The sequence below is a fragment of the Tachyglossus aculeatus genome, chromosome X3 (assembly GCF_015852505.1).
Source record: "Tachyglossus aculeatus isolate mTacAcu1 chromosome X3, mTacAcu1.pri, whole genome shotgun sequence".
Taxonomy (NCBI): Eukaryota; Metazoa; Chordata; class Mammalia; order Monotremata; family Tachyglossidae; genus Tachyglossus; species Tachyglossus aculeatus.
The window spans coordinates 5,956,369-5,973,049 of record NC_052099.1 but is presented as its reverse complement, the minus strand read 5'-3'; the positions used below and the strand labels follow the sequence as shown (position 1 = coordinate 5,973,049).

Below are 16,681 nucleotides of genomic sequence, written 5' to 3'. Positions count from 1 at the left end.
GAGGGGGACACAGACAATATAAATAATGGTTGTGTACAGAAGTGCTTTGGGGCTGAGGGAAAGGTGAATAAAAGGGGCAAATCAGGGTGATGCAGAAGGGAATGGGAGAAGAGGAAATGAGGGCTTAGTCAAGGAAGACCTTTTGGAGGAGATGTGCCTTCAATAATGCTTTGAAGGTGGGAAGAGTAATTGTCAGATATGAAGGTCCGTGCGGGGGGGGGGGGGGGGGGGGGACCAGGGAATGAGTGGAACAGGAAATGGGTGTATCGGAGCAAAAGGGCTTAAAGATACATTAAGCAAAAAGAAATAAAAACACAGCAATCCCAATTCATGATTAAACATGAGCCATGTAGGAAGAACAGATAGGATTTTGTCTGGGAACCAATGAGCTGAGTTGACTGGGCTGGAGACAGAAGAGCAGTGAATATTCAGGTGAGACCAGGGCATGTCACGGGCAAGAAGTCAACAACAAAATAGATTAGATTGAGTACAGTGGGTAGGTTAGCATTAGAGGAGCTAAGTGTGTGGGTTGGAGTAGGAGAGTGGTGAGGTAGGAGGGGGCAAGGTGATTGATTGCTTTACAGCCAGTGGTAAAGAGTTTTTGTTAGATGCTTTCCTTGGAAGCAGTGTGATTTAGTGGATAGACTATGAGCCTGAGAGTCAGAAGGAGCTGGGTTTTAATCCTGGCTCTGCCACATGTCTGCCTTGTGACCTTAGGCAAGTCTGTGTGCCTGTTACCTCATCTGTAAAATGGGGATTAAGAATGTGAGCCTCATGTTGGACAGAGACTGTGTCCAACCTGATTAACCCCAGTGCTTGGCACATAGTAAGTGCTTAAGTATCATAATTATTTGTTATTATCATTATTATTATTATGCAGCAGTGCTGGAAGTACAGCAAAGGGCCAGAGAAAGGTTACAGAGGTTAGGTCCATAGGATGGCTTGCATATTCATTTTCAATTCTCCCTTTTCTCAGCCAAAATAAACCCACTCACTCATTTGGGAGAGTTAATTTCTTGTACATGTTTAGTGTAGCTATTTTCAAAGCAAATAGCTGTCTTTTGTAGTAACACTATTAAATACTTAGTGTGCATGGAACAATGTACTAAGTGTTGGAAAAGAAAACACCTGCAGGTCAGGATGGAGAGTGGCTGCTTCTGCCCTTCCCGGCCTAGGTGTGGGGTGGTGCAAAGCAAATCTCTATTGCTGAATGTTAGCTAATAAACAAGATTTTAAAATCAGGGGAAGGGAAGTTTTTGTTTTCACTGACCTCAATTCCAGTTTCAGTGCTGTACAGGGTTGGAAAGGGATAAATGTTAACGAGATCTTTGCTGATTGGTTGGGGCCACTGTAATGAGGCCAGCGCTATAGGTGTGGGTGCGTGGGGTGTGAGCCCACTGTGTGTGTTTGGAATGAGTGGAACAGGAAATGGGTGTATCGGAGCAAAAGGGCCTAAAGATACATTAAGCAAAAAGAAAAAAAACCAGGGTAATCCCAATTCATGATTAAACATGAGCCATGTAGGAAGAACAGATAGGATTTTGTCTGGGAACACAGTGAGCTGACTTGAGTGGGCTGGAGACAGAAGAGCAGCCAATATTCAGGTGAGACCAGTTGTTTAGACCAGATTCTCTAGAGGTGAGGAGACTAGAGCATTGGACCAACTCTGTAAACAACAAAACAAACAAAAAAAAAACAGTCTAAGAAGGGGTTTAAACAGACCAGAATTGGAGCATCTGATACATTGCTACTGGCATGCTGAAGTCTATGTGCCCAGTGAGTGAGTACTCATTCATTTGTATTTATCGAGCGTTTACTGGGTGCAGAACACTGTACTGAGTGCCTGGGAGAGCACAATACAACAGTAAACAGATACATTTCCTGCCCACAACAGGCTTACGGTCTAGAAGTGGGGAGACAGACATTGATAGAAATGAATAAATGACAGATATGTACATAAGTGTTGTGGGGCTGGGAGGGGGGAAGAACAAAGGGAGCAAGAGAGGGCATTCCAGGCCAGAGGTGGGATGTGGGCGAGGGGTCGGTGGCGAGATAAGATTGATGTGCAGTGAGAAGGTAAGCATTAGAGGAGCGAAGTGTGTGGGCTGGGTTGTAGTAGGAGAGTAGTGACGTAAAAGGGGACTAGATGATTAAGTGCTTTAAAGCCAGTGGTGAGGCATTTTTGCTTGCAGAGATGGATGGGCAACCACTGGAGTTTTTTGAGGGGTGGGGGGTGACATATCCTGAGTGTGTTTGTAGAAAAATGATCCGGGCAGCAGAATGAAGTATGAAGTGGAGTGGGGAGAGTCAGGAGTCTGGGAGGTCAGCAAGGAGGCTGATGCAGTAATCCAGGTGGGCTAGGATGAGTGATTGTATTAATGTGGTAGCAGTTTGGATAGGGAGGAAAGGGCGTATTTTCGCGATTTTTTGCAAAGGTGGGACCGTCAGGAGTTGGTGATAGGTTGGATGAGAGAGAAGAATCAAGGATAACACCAAAATTATGGGCTTGTGAGACAAGAAAGATAGTGGTGCTGCCTATAGTGATGGGAAAGTCAGGGGGAAAGCAGGGTTTGGGTGAGAAGATATGGAGTTATGTTTTGGACATGTTAAGCTGGAGGTGACAAGAAGACATCCAAGCAGAGATGTCTTGAAGGCAAGAGGAAATGTGAGACTGGAGAGAGGGCAAAAGATCAGAGCTGGAGATGTAGATTTGGGTATCATCTGCAGAGAGGTGGTAGTTGAAGCTGTGGGAGCGAATGAGTTTTCCAAGGGAGTGGGTGTAGATGGAGAATAGAAGGGGACCAGAGCAGAAACTTGAGGGTCCCCCACAGTTAGGGGGTGGGAGGCAGAGGGTGCTGTGAAGCAGCATGGCTTAGTGGAAAGAGCACAAGCCTGGGAAGTTAGAGGACCTGGGTTCTAATCCTGCCTCTGCCAACTGCTTGCTGTGTGACCTTGGGCAAGTCGCTTCATTTTTCTATGCCTGTTATCTTGTCTGTAAAATGGAGATTAAATCCTCCTACTTAAACTGTGAGCCCTATGTAGCAGAGGGGACTAGGTCCAACCTGATTGACTTGTATCTACCCCAGTGCTTGGCACATAGTAAGTGCTTAACAAATGCTAATAATAACATCCAGATCCTTGCCTTGAACACGCTGTAGCAGTGCTGTTTCAGACACAGCGGGGCACTGAGGACCTGATCTTTGCTGCATGTCAGATGGAAGAGAAGTGCATTTTTAACACTTCATCCTGCTCAGAGATCTTATAAAAGTATTTAATATTATCAGCAGATTAGGCCTCTACTAACTACTAAACAAGTTTAGCTGCCCTAAGAAGTTTCTCACGATACCAAGATTACTCTGTCAGGATATAGCCGGCCATGTCAGAATTGCAAGAGCAGTTGTTGCAGGTGTGTCAGATCTGCAGGATGGGTTATATACTGCTGACTGGGGTCTAGAAGCCTACAGGCAAGAAAACAAGCAGATTATTCTGAATGCCCCTTTCAGGACCACCGAAGTAATAATAATGATGGTATTTAAGTGCTTACTATGTGTCAAGCACTGTTCTGAGCACTGGGAACGATACAAGCTTATCAGGTTGGATGCAGTCCCTGTCCCACATGGAGCACGCAGTCTTAATCCCCATTTTACAAATGGGGTAACTGAGGCCCAGAGAAGTGAAGTGACTGGCCCCAGGTCACGCAGCAGACAAGTGGAAGAGCTGGGATTAGAACCCCCAGGCCAGTTCAAGTACTTTGGACTGACCAAGCCTGAAAGGGAAGTTACGTCCCAACTGACACCTAGCAAACCAAGGAGCACCACGAATCACATAGACCTGAATGTTCTCACTGAACTCTGCTGTCTGGGCAACACTACTGAAAAGTACCATAACCATACACTAAGATAGCAAACCAAAGAAAGCTAGCCTGTCCTCTGGAAGACTGAGCGTGTGGTGTCCACAGATGTTCCTCAATCTCACACCCCCCCAATCCCAGAGTATGCTCATGCTACAGAGTTCTGATGTTGAGAAGCAGTGTGGTCTAGTGGGATGAGCCCATGCCTGAGAGTCAGAGGAGCTGGGTTCTAATCCCAGCTCTGCCATATGTCTGGGTGAGCTTGGGGAAATCCCTTAACTTCACTGTGCCTGTTACCTCATCTATAAAATGGGGATTGAGACACTGAATCCTGTATGGGACAGGGACTGTATACAACCCCATTATCTTATATCTACCCCAGAGCTTAGTACAGTGCCTGGCACATAGTAAGTGCTTAAAAAAATACCTTTTTTTTAAAAAAAAGATCCAGGAACCCTGCTGATTTTGGTCGCTTCAAACTTCTCCTTACTTGTTATAACTGTCTTCTGCTCAGCAACATGACTTCTTCCTCATCAACTTTTATGTCCCTTGACCCCACATACTATTCCAGATCTTCAACTCCCCTCTGTCTCTATGTGTTGCCAATTTGTACTTCCCAAGCGCTTAGTACAGTGCTCTGCACATAGTAAGCGCTCAATAAATACGATTGATTGATTGTGAGCGTCACATGGGACAGGGACTGTGTCCAACCCGATTTGCTTGTATCCACCCCAGTGCTTAGTACAGTGCCTGGCACATAGTAGGTGCTTAACAAATACCATAATTATGATGATGATGTGGTACATACCCTAGTGCTTACTACAGTGCTGGACACATGGTAAATGCTTAACACATAGCACAATTGTTATTACTAGGAAATATGTGTTTTTGCTTCTGTTTACTTCCCTGAGCACTTAGTAGAGTGTGTCACTCTCAAAACGTGCTTAAATATCATTGAATGAATCTTGAGGCTACTCTGAACTGGACCTCCTCCAGAGCTGGCCTACGGGGTTGGGGGCTGGGGGAGGGAAGGGGTGTTTGCTCTATTCCCTGGTGTAAAACAGCCTGCATTAAATTCCCTGGAGGATTACCTCCCCAATTTTGGCCTGATCCGCAAACCAGATGAGCATGTTTTCTAGCTAACCATCCAGGTCACTGATGAAAATGTTTCATCCTGGAAACTAGGCAGAAACCGATAGTACACTACCTATTAGATTTCAAAGTCTCTGAGTAGGACTTTCCAAAACCACTTGTTTAGCCGCTAAAAGCAGTGTGATCTAGATCTATTTCCCAGTCAAGTGGCACAGAATCACAGTCTCACCCAAGACTTTTCAGGCTTTACTCTGCCTCTGAAGATGAGATTAGTCAGAATGAGTTTCTGCTTGACAAACCTGTACTGGTTACTCTCCAATATGCTGATGCCTGCAAATTGATTTTTGTCATGATTCTCCCCCTGCCCCCCAGTATCTTTGCAGGAATAGAATTAAGTTTACCAGTCTTCATGTATGTTCTCCCTTTCCCTTTTTCAAAATACAATAAAAAGCTGATTCTCTAAGCTCATTGGAACCCCGACTAGCTCAGATAACTGGAAGTTTAAACAATAGTTTTAGCTGTCTCATTCAGATGTGTGCCCAACTTTGCTTAGTTATCCAAACTGGGGTGGTGGGGGAGAAGATAAATTGAACATTTTAACAAGGTTTGGATAATTGGTTCTTTTCTGGGGACCATATTTGCCCTTTTCTAGTGTTTTGCTACCTTATCAGTGAGTAGAAGCAATATTAGTCTTTATAGAGTGCTTGCTTTGAACCGACCAGTAGAGTGAAAACAAAATAAGCAAATTCCGACATGGCCCCTTCCTCTGCAAGGGGCTTAATCTTGGTGAGGGAGGAAAGATGCTTAGGAAATGGCCATCTTAAAGAGAAATAAATTATATTCGGGGAATAGATCATAGAAACACATCAATATTTACTGAGCCTATCGTGTGCAGAACTCTGTACTAACCATTTGGGAGAGTTTAGTAGAGGTGATAAGATTCCGGAGACGGACCCTAGAATAAGTTTGGAGATAGATGAGTCACTGAGTGCTTAAATAATGGGAAATGTTCAAAAGTATTACAGGTGGTTCTGAGTGCATTTGTAAACAAGAATACACAGCAGGGCCGGGAGGAGTGGTAGAAAGATCGAATGTTGAACAACAAATACAAAAGACGGTACTTGGGAGGGACAGTCTTGATGATCCTCCCCACTCCAGACACAACTCACTGTACATTCTCAAAGATTACAACCACTGGTCCTTTAAGACACTTAAATATGTCTTAAATACCTGAGTGGAAGTTGTGAAGATGGGCATATTTCACTAGCTCCTCCTATACTTTAGTTTGGTTCCTCTCCTTCTATTCTGTCCATTTTCTGCTTCAGTTTCCAGCTGCTCTTGTTCCCGGACCCAGCGCCTAAGGGGAAGAGCCTTGCTGCTGCTGGGCAGGGCACTGTGAGTAGGAGAGAGGAAAGGAGTGACTTGGTCTTCTGTGTGCTGGGCCTGTGTGAGGGGAAGAACGGCTTTCAAATCAGCAATACAGTTATCACAAGCTAAACCATAGTGGTGGTACAGGAGGAGGAAGTGGAAGAGGAGAGTGAGACATGACAATGCTGGAGGCAGGACAAGTTTTCATTAATGTCTATGCGTACTATCAACAGAGCATTGCGCTAAGCATTTGGAAGAGTAATAATGATGAGCAATCAGTCATATTGAGTGCTTACTGGGGAATAGAGCACAGTACTAAGTGCTTGGAAGAGGACGAGAGAGTAAGCATGATCCTCTTGTCCACTGCCAAGTGTTAGTATCTAGTGAAGCAGAGAAGCAGCGTGGCTTAGTGGTAAGAGCCCGGACTTGGGAGTCAGAGGTCATGGGTTCTAATCCTAGCTCCCTCACATGTCAGCTGAGTGACTTTGGACAAGTCACTTAACTTCTCTGTGCCTCAGTTCCTTAATCTGTAAAATGGGGATTAATATTGTGAGCCCCATGTGGGACAACCTGATTACCTTGTATTTACCCTAGTGCTTAGAACAGTGCTTGGCACATAGTAAGCACTTAACAAATACCAACATTATTATTATTAGTGGGGGAGACATACCTTTCCTGAAAGGAGGAAGGAAAAGGGACTGTACACATGATATGGAAGATTTGTTTGTACGTGTTGTGGGTAGGTGGTGCAGAAATGCAGACATAATAATAATAATGGTGGTATTTGTTAAGCGCTTACTATGGTCCAGATACTGTACTAAGTGCTGGGGTGGATACAGGCCCTGTCCCACTTGGGGCTCAGAGTCTTAAGCCCCATTTTACAGATGAGGGAACTGAGGCCCAGAGAAGTGAAGTGACTTGCCCAAGGTCACACAGCAGACAAGCGGCAGAGCTGGGATTAGAACCCACGACCTTCTGACTTCCAGGCCCATGCTCTATCTGCTAGGGACTGTAATCTGGGAAGAATAGGATTAAATTGGGGAAGGCCTCCTGGAGGAGAGGATTGCAGAAGGGAGAGCAGCACTGTCAGATGTCAAGGGGGAGGTACTTCCAGGAAAAAGGGAGAGTGTGAGCAAGAGGTCTGTGGCAGGAATGATGAGGATGAAGCACAGCATTAGCTTGAGTGGAAAGAAGATCATGAACTGGGGTGTAGTGGGATAAGTGAATGGCTAAATGGGAGGGAGAGAGCTGATTGAGTGCCATAAAGCAGGAGTTTCTGCTTGATTCTGAGAGGAATGGATAACCATTGGAAGTCTCATGGAAAATGCCAGATGAACCTCAATCCCATATACGACTTCGGGACTGAGAACCTGCCTTAAAGAAATCGATTACAATAGAAGCAAGAGATTCAGGCTCAAGTGCCTTCTTATCTTTCCCCTCCCCTCCCTTCTTCTCCCCCCTGTCTTTCTCTTCCCCTATTGTGCCCCTTCAAAACACCCACCCCCTTAAGGCACTGTCCTAGGCTTGCTTGGGCTCTCTCATTCACCCCTCACATCCAAGCCGTCACCAAAACCTGCCGGTCTCAGCTCCACAACATTGCCAAGATCCACCCTTTCCTCTCCATCCAAACCGCTACCCTGCTCGTTCAAGCTCTCATCCTATCCCATCTGGACTACTGCATCAGCCTTCTCTCTGATCTCCCATCCTCGTGTCTCTCCCCACTTCAATCCATACTTCATGCTGCTGCCAGGATTGTCTTTGTCCAGAAACGCTCTGGGCATGTTACTCCCCTCCTCAAAAATCTCCAGTGGCTACCAATCAATCTGCGCGTAAGGCAGAAACTCCTCACCCTCGGCTTCAAGGCTCTCCATCACCTCGCCCCCTCCTACCTCACCTCCCTTCTCTCCTTCTCCAGCCCACCCCGCACCTCTGCCGCTAATCTCCTCACCGTGCCTCGTTCTCACCTGTCCCGCCATCGACTCCCGGCCCACGTCATCCCCCAGGCCTGGAATGCCCTCCCTCTGCCCATCCGCCAAGCTAGCTCTCTTCCTCCCTTCAAGGCCCTACTGAGAGCTCATCTCCTCCAGGAGGCCTTCCCAGACTGAGCCCCTTCCTTCCTCTCCCCCTCTCCATCCCCCCATCTTACTTCCTTCCCTTCCCCATAGCACCTGTATATATGTATATATGTTTGTACATATTTATTATTATATTTATTTATTTTACTTGTACATATCTATTCTATTTATTTTATTTTGTTAGTATGTTTGGTTTTGTTTTCTGTCTCCCCCTTCTAGACTGTGAGCCCACTGTTGGGTAGGGACTGTCTCTATATGTTGCCAACTTGTACTTCCCAAGCGCTTAGTACAGTGCTCTGCACACAGTAAGCCCTCAATAAATACGATCGATTGATTGGGTTACCATCGTTCAAAATAAGAGACGAGACAGAAATACATGAGTAATGGATATTTAATAGAACAGTGCTCTACATACAGTAAGTGCTCAAAAATACAATTGACTGCTGAGGTGGCTGATGGGATGGCATGACTGATGATCTTTCACTGTTTCACAAGCCATTGGAAATGTACTTTATTTTTGTTTTCTCTTTGCTTACTTATTCCTATGAACGTCCATCTCCCCCTCTAGGCTGTAAACTCATGGGCATGGGACGTCTGCTAATTTTCTTGTACTCTCCCAAGTGTTTAGAACAGTGGTCTGCACATACGAAGCATTCAATAAACATCATGGACTGATTGGGCTTCTAGTTTAAAAAACCCCCAAAACAAAAAACATCTATTTATGGTCATTCTCCTCTAAGGGTAACTTCCCTTCCACCTCGACAGCTCCAACAGGTTCCCTGTGTGATTCAAATCAAGAATGCCATTCTGCTTAGTTGGTATTTCTGCAACAATAAGGCTTCCCCGATGAACTCCTGAAACTTTTAAGCCCGTTGTCAATTTCTGCGGCAGATTGGTTCACCATTACAAAACGGTGTTTGCTTAAGTAGGAAGACCTATCATAGGGTCAGGAGGTTCAAAAACTCGAGAATTGGCAGTCTAGAAATTGACGCTGATTGCGTGTGTGTGTGTGTACATACACGCACACACACATATATATGAATATATATTACATAAAACTAGGAGAGATTCCAACTTGGGAGACTGTTCCAAGAGTCCACCACTGTACTGCAAGCCCATTAGGTATGACTTTCACAGCCTATCCGCGTCCCCCAGTCCAGAAGCGGGCTGCTCCATGTCAGGGCTCTCCCTGAGGCCCCGTCGCCCACCTGCCCTCTCCCGAGCCCCTCACCTCGCTCCCGGCCCTGCCAAGGTTCTCTCCTTTTCCGCCCCCCGCCTCCCGCGTGTGGGTGCCCGGGGAGCCGCAGTGCGCATGCTCCGCGTGCGGCGCCCCCGACTCGCCGCTTCGGCTCCGCTCGGGCATTTCCGCCTCTTTGTTTTAAACTCCGGCTGGATTTTTTTTTTCCTCCTTTACGGGGGGGGGACCTCTGAGGGAACGGAACTCCCCCCCCCTTCCCCCTGTCGCCGCGCGGACCTCGCGCGCCGGCCCTCGAGAGGCGGTCTCGCGGATCAGCTGTCCCAGCGGCCACGGCAGGTCAGTCTCCTCCTCCCTGTCCCTCAACTGCCCCTCGTCTTCCTCACCCCCCCATTCTTTCTCCTGCGCCCCAGAGATCTTTGACGTGACCGACGCCCCCCCCCTCCGCCATCACTTCCCTGTCGGGCCCGGGGCAGGGTGAGGGGGCTGGCCCTGAGGTGGTGGGGGAGGCGGTGAGGGGAGTCTGAGGTGAGGGGGGGAGGGGGAGGCAGGGCCGGGCGAGTCGGTGAGCCCCTGAGGCACCCCGCGAGCTTCCCGCCGCTAATCGCCACAGCCGGACCCCCCAGGAACTAGTGAACAGGGGCAACCCCGCCCCGCCGGTTGGGAGCCACAGCGCCTCCCCCCCCCATTGCTGCCGTCGTCGTCCCTTCCTCCCCCGGGCCGGGCTCCAGTGGGGGCCGAACGGGGTCTTTAACTTTCTCCGGCTGCAGCAGATTTCTCAAGGACGCGCCGTGGAGAGGTCTCACCTCACAGGGAGTTAGAGACCCTTTCTGCTGGCTCCAAAATAGACCGCCCCCCGCCCACCCCTCACTCCTTTTTTTTTTCTGGGGGGGGGGGCCGGCGAGGAAGGTGGGGGATGTCTCCCTCCGAAACTCCCGAATGCCTGGAATGTTCAGGAATCCCATTTACCGATCAGGACGCGGTGATGATGATCAAGGTGCCAAGGGAATGCGGGGTAGTGGTTGGCGATGCTTTGGCTTCGTGGTTCAGTTTGGGGTTTGCAAGTTGGGCAGAAATAAACCTGATGTGGGGAAGGTGAGGCTCCTCAGGGTGGCTGCATCTCGTGTGGGCGGGTGGTAGGCGGGTTTTCCCCTTTGGGAAGGATGGGGGAGGTGTTAAAATAGTTAAGAAGTGGGGGAGATTTTTTTTTTTCCAGAAAGGTCTTTGAGAGATCAAACTCTTAATAGACGTGGTATTCAAGTATTCTCTCTTTGTTTGGGATTGATATCAGGCTGGGAGGTAGTGATGGAATTCTCTGATAAATGAGCCCTTAGTTGGAACGACGTTTGACATTTTATGAAATATTAAAGCGTGGTGGGGTTTGGGTGCTGGCTTCATGAAATGGCATTTTCGGCTTGGAAATGATGCTAAAACAGTGGGTTTAATAGGGGGCAGAAGTTTATCTTGGGTTAAGATGTAACACTGATGCTGAAGTTGCCAGTTCCTCCGAGCTGTCTTGGAGTGCCAGGAGATGAACTGTCCAGTATGTGTTGTTTGAAGTGATTGCAGTTGACCCCACACCGAAACTGGTCTTTGAGGTTCTTAAGCGACAATAACTAGTCTCAGGAAGGCGTACTTTAGGTGGCTATTTCAGCCAGCTTGGGAAAAATAATTTTCTTAATTCTAATTAACATCCAGGATCACTTGTACTTCTGGTTGACTGTGACATTGCTTCCTCGGCCATTTACAAATTACTTCATCTCCCCTCCTTGGTTTCCTTGTTTTCTTTTTCTGATGTTTATGAAAGGATCATAATGATTTGAACAAGCACTGGAATACTACTACTACCCTTAATTCAGCCCGATGCACACCCATTGAACACTCAATAAATACTAATTGAATTGGCATGAGTGGGTACACCAATCTGCTGCTAAATAGACTCTCCCATTAAATTTGGCTATAATTCCATTTGCCTTTTCATGGCAATATCCAGAAGCTTGAAAACGTTGCGAAACCCGGTCATCGTGGTTTGGATGAAAATGACACAGTTCACCAAGCCATCCTCTGATCTTGCAGCATTCTATTTTGTAATATCTGGGGATGCTAATTTCTAAAGCCCATATCCATTTAGAGTGGAAAGTCTCACCTCCCTTAATTTCTTAGTTGAACTGCATGAAGTGTTTTATGATGAACTTGCATCACTTCAAGCTTGAATGACTTTTATTTTCACTCTTGGATAAGTATGTACAGTATCTTTGAGAACTCTTTCTTTTTAAAAAAATTATTTCCTGTTGTTACAGCGACTTTGGGCCATGTAGTGCAGAGCTAGGGCTAAAGACTTTTGTACCCATAGTGTAATTCCTATTCCCCGGCACTTTTTCTCATCTTCACTGGGACAAAGAGGGGGAGGACTGGCCGAAGTAGGGAATCTGCACCCCTAGCTGCCTTACATGTACCGACTTGTTTGCCTGATATCATCATCATCAATCGTATTTATTGAGCGCTTACTATGTGCAGAGCACTGTACTAAGCACTTGGGAAGTACAAATTGGCAACATATAGAGACAGTCCCTACCCAACAGTGGGCTCACAGTCTAAAAGGGGGAGACAGAGAACAAAACCAAACATACTAACAAAATAAAATAAATAGGATAGATATGTACAAGTAAAATAAATAAATAAATAAATAGAGTAATAAATATGTACAAACATATATACATATATACAGGTGCTGTGGGGAAGGGAAGGAGGTAAGATGGGGGGGATGGAGAGGGGGGCGAGGGGGAGAGGAGGGAAGGGGCTCAGTCTGGGAAGGCCTCCTGGAGGAGGTGAGCTCTCAGCAGGGCCTTGAAGGGAGGAAGAGAGCTAGCTTGGCAAATGGGCAGAGGGAGGGCATTCCAGGCCCCGGGGATGACGTGGCCCGGGGATCGATGGCGGGACAGGCGAGAACGAGGTACGGTGAGGAGATTAGCGGCGGAGGAGCAGAGGGTGCGGGCTGGGCTGTAGGAGAGAAGGGAGGTGAGGTAGGAGGGGGCAAGGTGATGGAGAGCCTTGAAGCCCAGGGTGAGGAGTTTCTGCCTGATGCGCAGATTGATTGGTAGCCACTGGAGATTTTTGAGGAGGGGCGTAATATGCCCAGAGCGTTTCTGGACAAAGATAATCTGGGCAGCAGCATGAAGTATGGATTGAAGTGGAGAGAGACACGAGGATGGGAGATCAGAGAGAAGGCTGGTGCAGTAGTCCAGACGGGATAGGATGAGAGCTTGAATGAGCAGGGTAGCAGTTTGGATGGAGAGGAAAGGGCGGATCTTGGCAATGTTGCGGAGCTGAGACCGGCAGGTTTTGGTGACGGCTTGGATGTGAGGGGTGAATGAGAGAGCAGAGTCGAGGATGACACCAAGGTTGCGGGCTTGTGAGACGGGAAGGATGGTAGTGCCGTCAACAGAATATGTGCTCTTCCTTCCTCTCCCCCTTGGTGAAATAAATGCATTTACTAAACACTTCCTATAACTGGGATAGTTAAAAGGTTATCTGATCAGATATCAGATGACAAGATCCCAGTTCCATGTGGGCTTCACAAATCTGTCTCTTATCCCCATTGTTTGGATGAGGAGCTGAGCCCCAGTAGGGATTTGCCCAAGGTCATACAGCAAGCAGGCCAGTGGCAGAGTTGGGACTAGGACCCAGTCCTGTGCCCTCACTGATGGAGTGGTATTCATGGCATGGCAGTTGTCACCCCTCAATGCAGCTCTGCAATATTAAAGCTGCCCTTGGTAAAAGAGAAGAAAACAACTTTTAAGACTTAAAAGTTATGCAGGTAGAGTGCTTCTTGGAAGAGGGAAATTCTTGTAGTAAGCGCCAGCCATCCTCAGAGAAAGGTTATACAAAATGTAAATGGGAAATGTTTCTGATGGAGATATTTGAGAAACTTGGGCAAGTAGTATGGAAATTGAAGTTGGCAACCTCCAACGTGTTATGCCCGAGGATGGTGTGCTGCTATACGTCCCACTGACCCAGCCCTAATTCCCTCCCCGCGACCACCCCCTCATGCCACTCTTTTTGGGTTGATGGACCTTGGATGGGAGCCAAAATCTGGAAGCAATGAATACTGCTCTGTAACATTCTACAAATTCAGTACCTGGTTCGCTCACCCTTCCTTACCCCACCCTGCACTAGGTGTCCAATTAATTGGATGTTAGAATGGATGAAGCTTCCCAGGCTAAAATGTAACCAAGCATAGTTTGAGCACTGAAACACTTGGGACTTACAAGTCAACATTTTCTCCCCATTAAATTTCAAAGTGTAGTGGTCTTTTTTTTCATTGAAAACAAATCACCTATGTTCTGATTAGCTTTGCCGTGTTCCGAAGAAGTAATCTGAAAGTCAAAGTCATAGCAGGACACAGTCAGATACCAATTATTTAATATCAATGAATGCTTTTTTTAAGTTCATGCAAAAGTGACCTTTGACAAGACTGCCTCTGAACACACTATCTTAAAAAAAAAAAAGCAAAGTCCTTGTCAACTAGTTGTTTAGGCTTTGACATGTTTAAATAGGTAATCTTAATGAATTTGGAATGCTAAAGGTTTCCATCCATTCCAGTAATATCAGGAAAGGTACTTAAATTGGTCTTTCAATTTGCAAGTGAAACTGGACCTGCAGGAATTACTTTGCAGGAGAACACCAGAAATTTGAAGTTATAGCAGAAAGATAGTTTATTCACACCAATTGGAAATTAGGTTAGTTGCAAAAATTCCAGATAGTTGAGGGAAACTGAGTTTGACTCTCTCAAATAGACACAGGGCCCAGTTTTGTTCTGTTATCTGAACTCATCAGATTATCCATTGTTTGGGATAATAGAATTCTGGATAATCAGTGTTGTGTTTTGTATGGGTAATTACAAAATTGACCTTTGTCCTAAAGAAATTGAGGTTTGACTTTGTAGCTCAATCTAGTATTTGAGTGACTATACCCCAACTACAAGTGAGTTTAGTGTCATTGTTCTACTTATTATGGGCTTTCCCCTGTTCCTAAACCATCTCTGGGCACCACTGGGAAGAGATAGGACTTGGCTCCTTGCTCCTGAGTCATCTTGGGAGTGAAGAAAGGCAGTGAGAAGAGGGAATAGGGAGCTAGGAGAAGCAAAGAGACCATGCAGTGGGGAAGGAACATGAAGAGAAGAGGAGAAAAGGGAGGCAAGGGCTCAGTGTGGATAGAGATTGTGTTTACCAGCTCTGAACTCTCTCAAGAGCTTAGTTGGAGGCCTGCACAGAGTAAGCGCTCAATAAATACTGCTGACTGTTAAGGCTGACTGGAAGCTCAAGCTAGCAGAGGGAAAGCTCCACCCTCAAAATCTAGAAGCTGCATATGGGGTTTTGGTTGGACCACGTTGAGGTCGACTATAATAATAATAATAATAATAATAATAATAATAATAATAATAATAATGGCATTTGTTAAGTGCTTACTATGTGCAAAGCACTGTTCTACACTAAGCTCATTGTAGACGGGGAATGTGTCTTTATATTGTTTCGTACTCTCCCAAACGCTACTACAGTGCTCTGTGGACAGTAAGATCTCCATAAATATGACTGACTGACTGAGGTGTGTTAAGAGCCTAATGGCAAGTATACTTGACTAAGTTGACTAATGGTCAACTCTTATTCCAGGCTGATTTATCTAGTTTGTGTGTAATAAAGGCCACTTCTCCTTGTTTCTCATGCTGCTTATCTTTTGGTCATTTTTTTAAATGGCCCTATTAGGAAGTATGCTTAAACAGAGGATTACTACCCAACTCATTTCAGTTGGGTTTTTTTTTTTTTTTACCAGCTATCTAGCCCTGGTTAAAGGCTTATTAATCAATCAATCAATCATATTTATTGAGTGCTTACTATGTGCAGAGCACTGTACTAAGCGCTTGGGAAGTACAAATTGGCAACATATAGAGACAGTCCCTACCCAACATTGGGCTCACAGTCTAAAAGGGGGAGACAGAGGGAAAAAAAAAAACCCAAATATACTAACAAAATAAAATAAATAGAATAGATATGTACAAGTTAAATAAATAAATAGAGTAATAAATATGTACAAACATATATACAGGTGCTGTGGGGAAGGGAAGGAGGTAAGATGGGGGGATGGAGAGGGGGACGAGGGGGAGAGGAAGGAAGGGGCTCAGTCTGGGAAGGCCTCCTGGAGGAGGTGAGCTCTCAGCAGGGCCTTGAAGGGAGGAAGAGAGCTAGCTTGGCGGATGGGCAGAGGGAGGGCATTCCAGGCCCGGGGGATGACATGGGCCGGGGGTCGATGGCGGGACAGGCGAGAACGAGGTACGGTGAGGAGATTAGCGGCGTCGGGGGGGTCACGTAACTATTATTAGAGTAGGAGATCAAAACTCTTGGCTAGAATGAGGTTTTTGTGTTGTGTGGGTTCTTAGCCCCCTTTATCATAGATATCTAGAAACTGGCTAGACAGGCTTACCCCCACCCCACCCCACCAGAAAACAAACAAAAAAAAGTCACAGTACATAAAATCTGGAAGATTCTTCACACACGAATTGCTGATCTAGCTCAGGATCCAAAAGCCCCACAGTCACTACAGGGAATTCAGTTCCCTCTGTGCCCCTTCCTCTCCCAACACAGATTTGAAGCCCAGCTTCTCTGTATTGGCCTTGGTCTGGTATGGGAGGGACAGCTCACAGGTGGGGCTGGATAGAAAGGGTGGAGCTCAGAGGCAGATCTAGGCAACTTGGGCTCTTCTACTCCGATTCTGTTCTCCTCTCATCTGAAAAGGTGAAACCTTAATTCAGGCACTCTTCTGCCATGCCTCCCCCAATACAAACTGGAAGCCTGCTTCTCTGCTTCATCTGAAATCTGGTGAGGTAGAAGAGGCAGACTAAAAATTCTGTCCCTTCTTCCTCATCTCAATTCTGTGCTACTTTTGGCTCAAGTGGAGTAACCCCCACACCCCGAGGGGAGTGGAGGAGGTTGTCATGGCTGCCGCTAAAACCAGAATCTCAGCTCCACCACCAGCTAAGATTTTTGGATTAAAAAAAAAACCTTGCACCCATTTTCAATAAAGCAGATGAATTTTTTTTTAAAAGGC

The 16,681-nt window shown here is 46.4% G+C and overlaps 1 protein-coding gene across 3 annotated transcripts in view; it reads left to right on the top strand.

Annotated features, from left to right (window-relative positions):
- The window catches only part of PCGF3 (polycomb group ring finger 3), an 88,214-nt gene that overhangs the window by 14,733 nt on the left and 56,800 nt on the right, over positions 1 to 16,681 (top strand). Inside the window, exon 1 of one of the 3 annotated variants that reach the window (XM_038770182.1) lies at positions 9,828 to 9,919. The exons of the other annotated variants lie outside the window; for them this stretch is intronic. The gene's annotated coding sequence lies outside the window, so the exon portion shown is untranslated. Of the gene's footprint in view, positions 1 to 9,827; positions 9,920 to 16,681 lie in introns of those variants that run through there. 3 annotated transcript variants of the gene reach the window in all.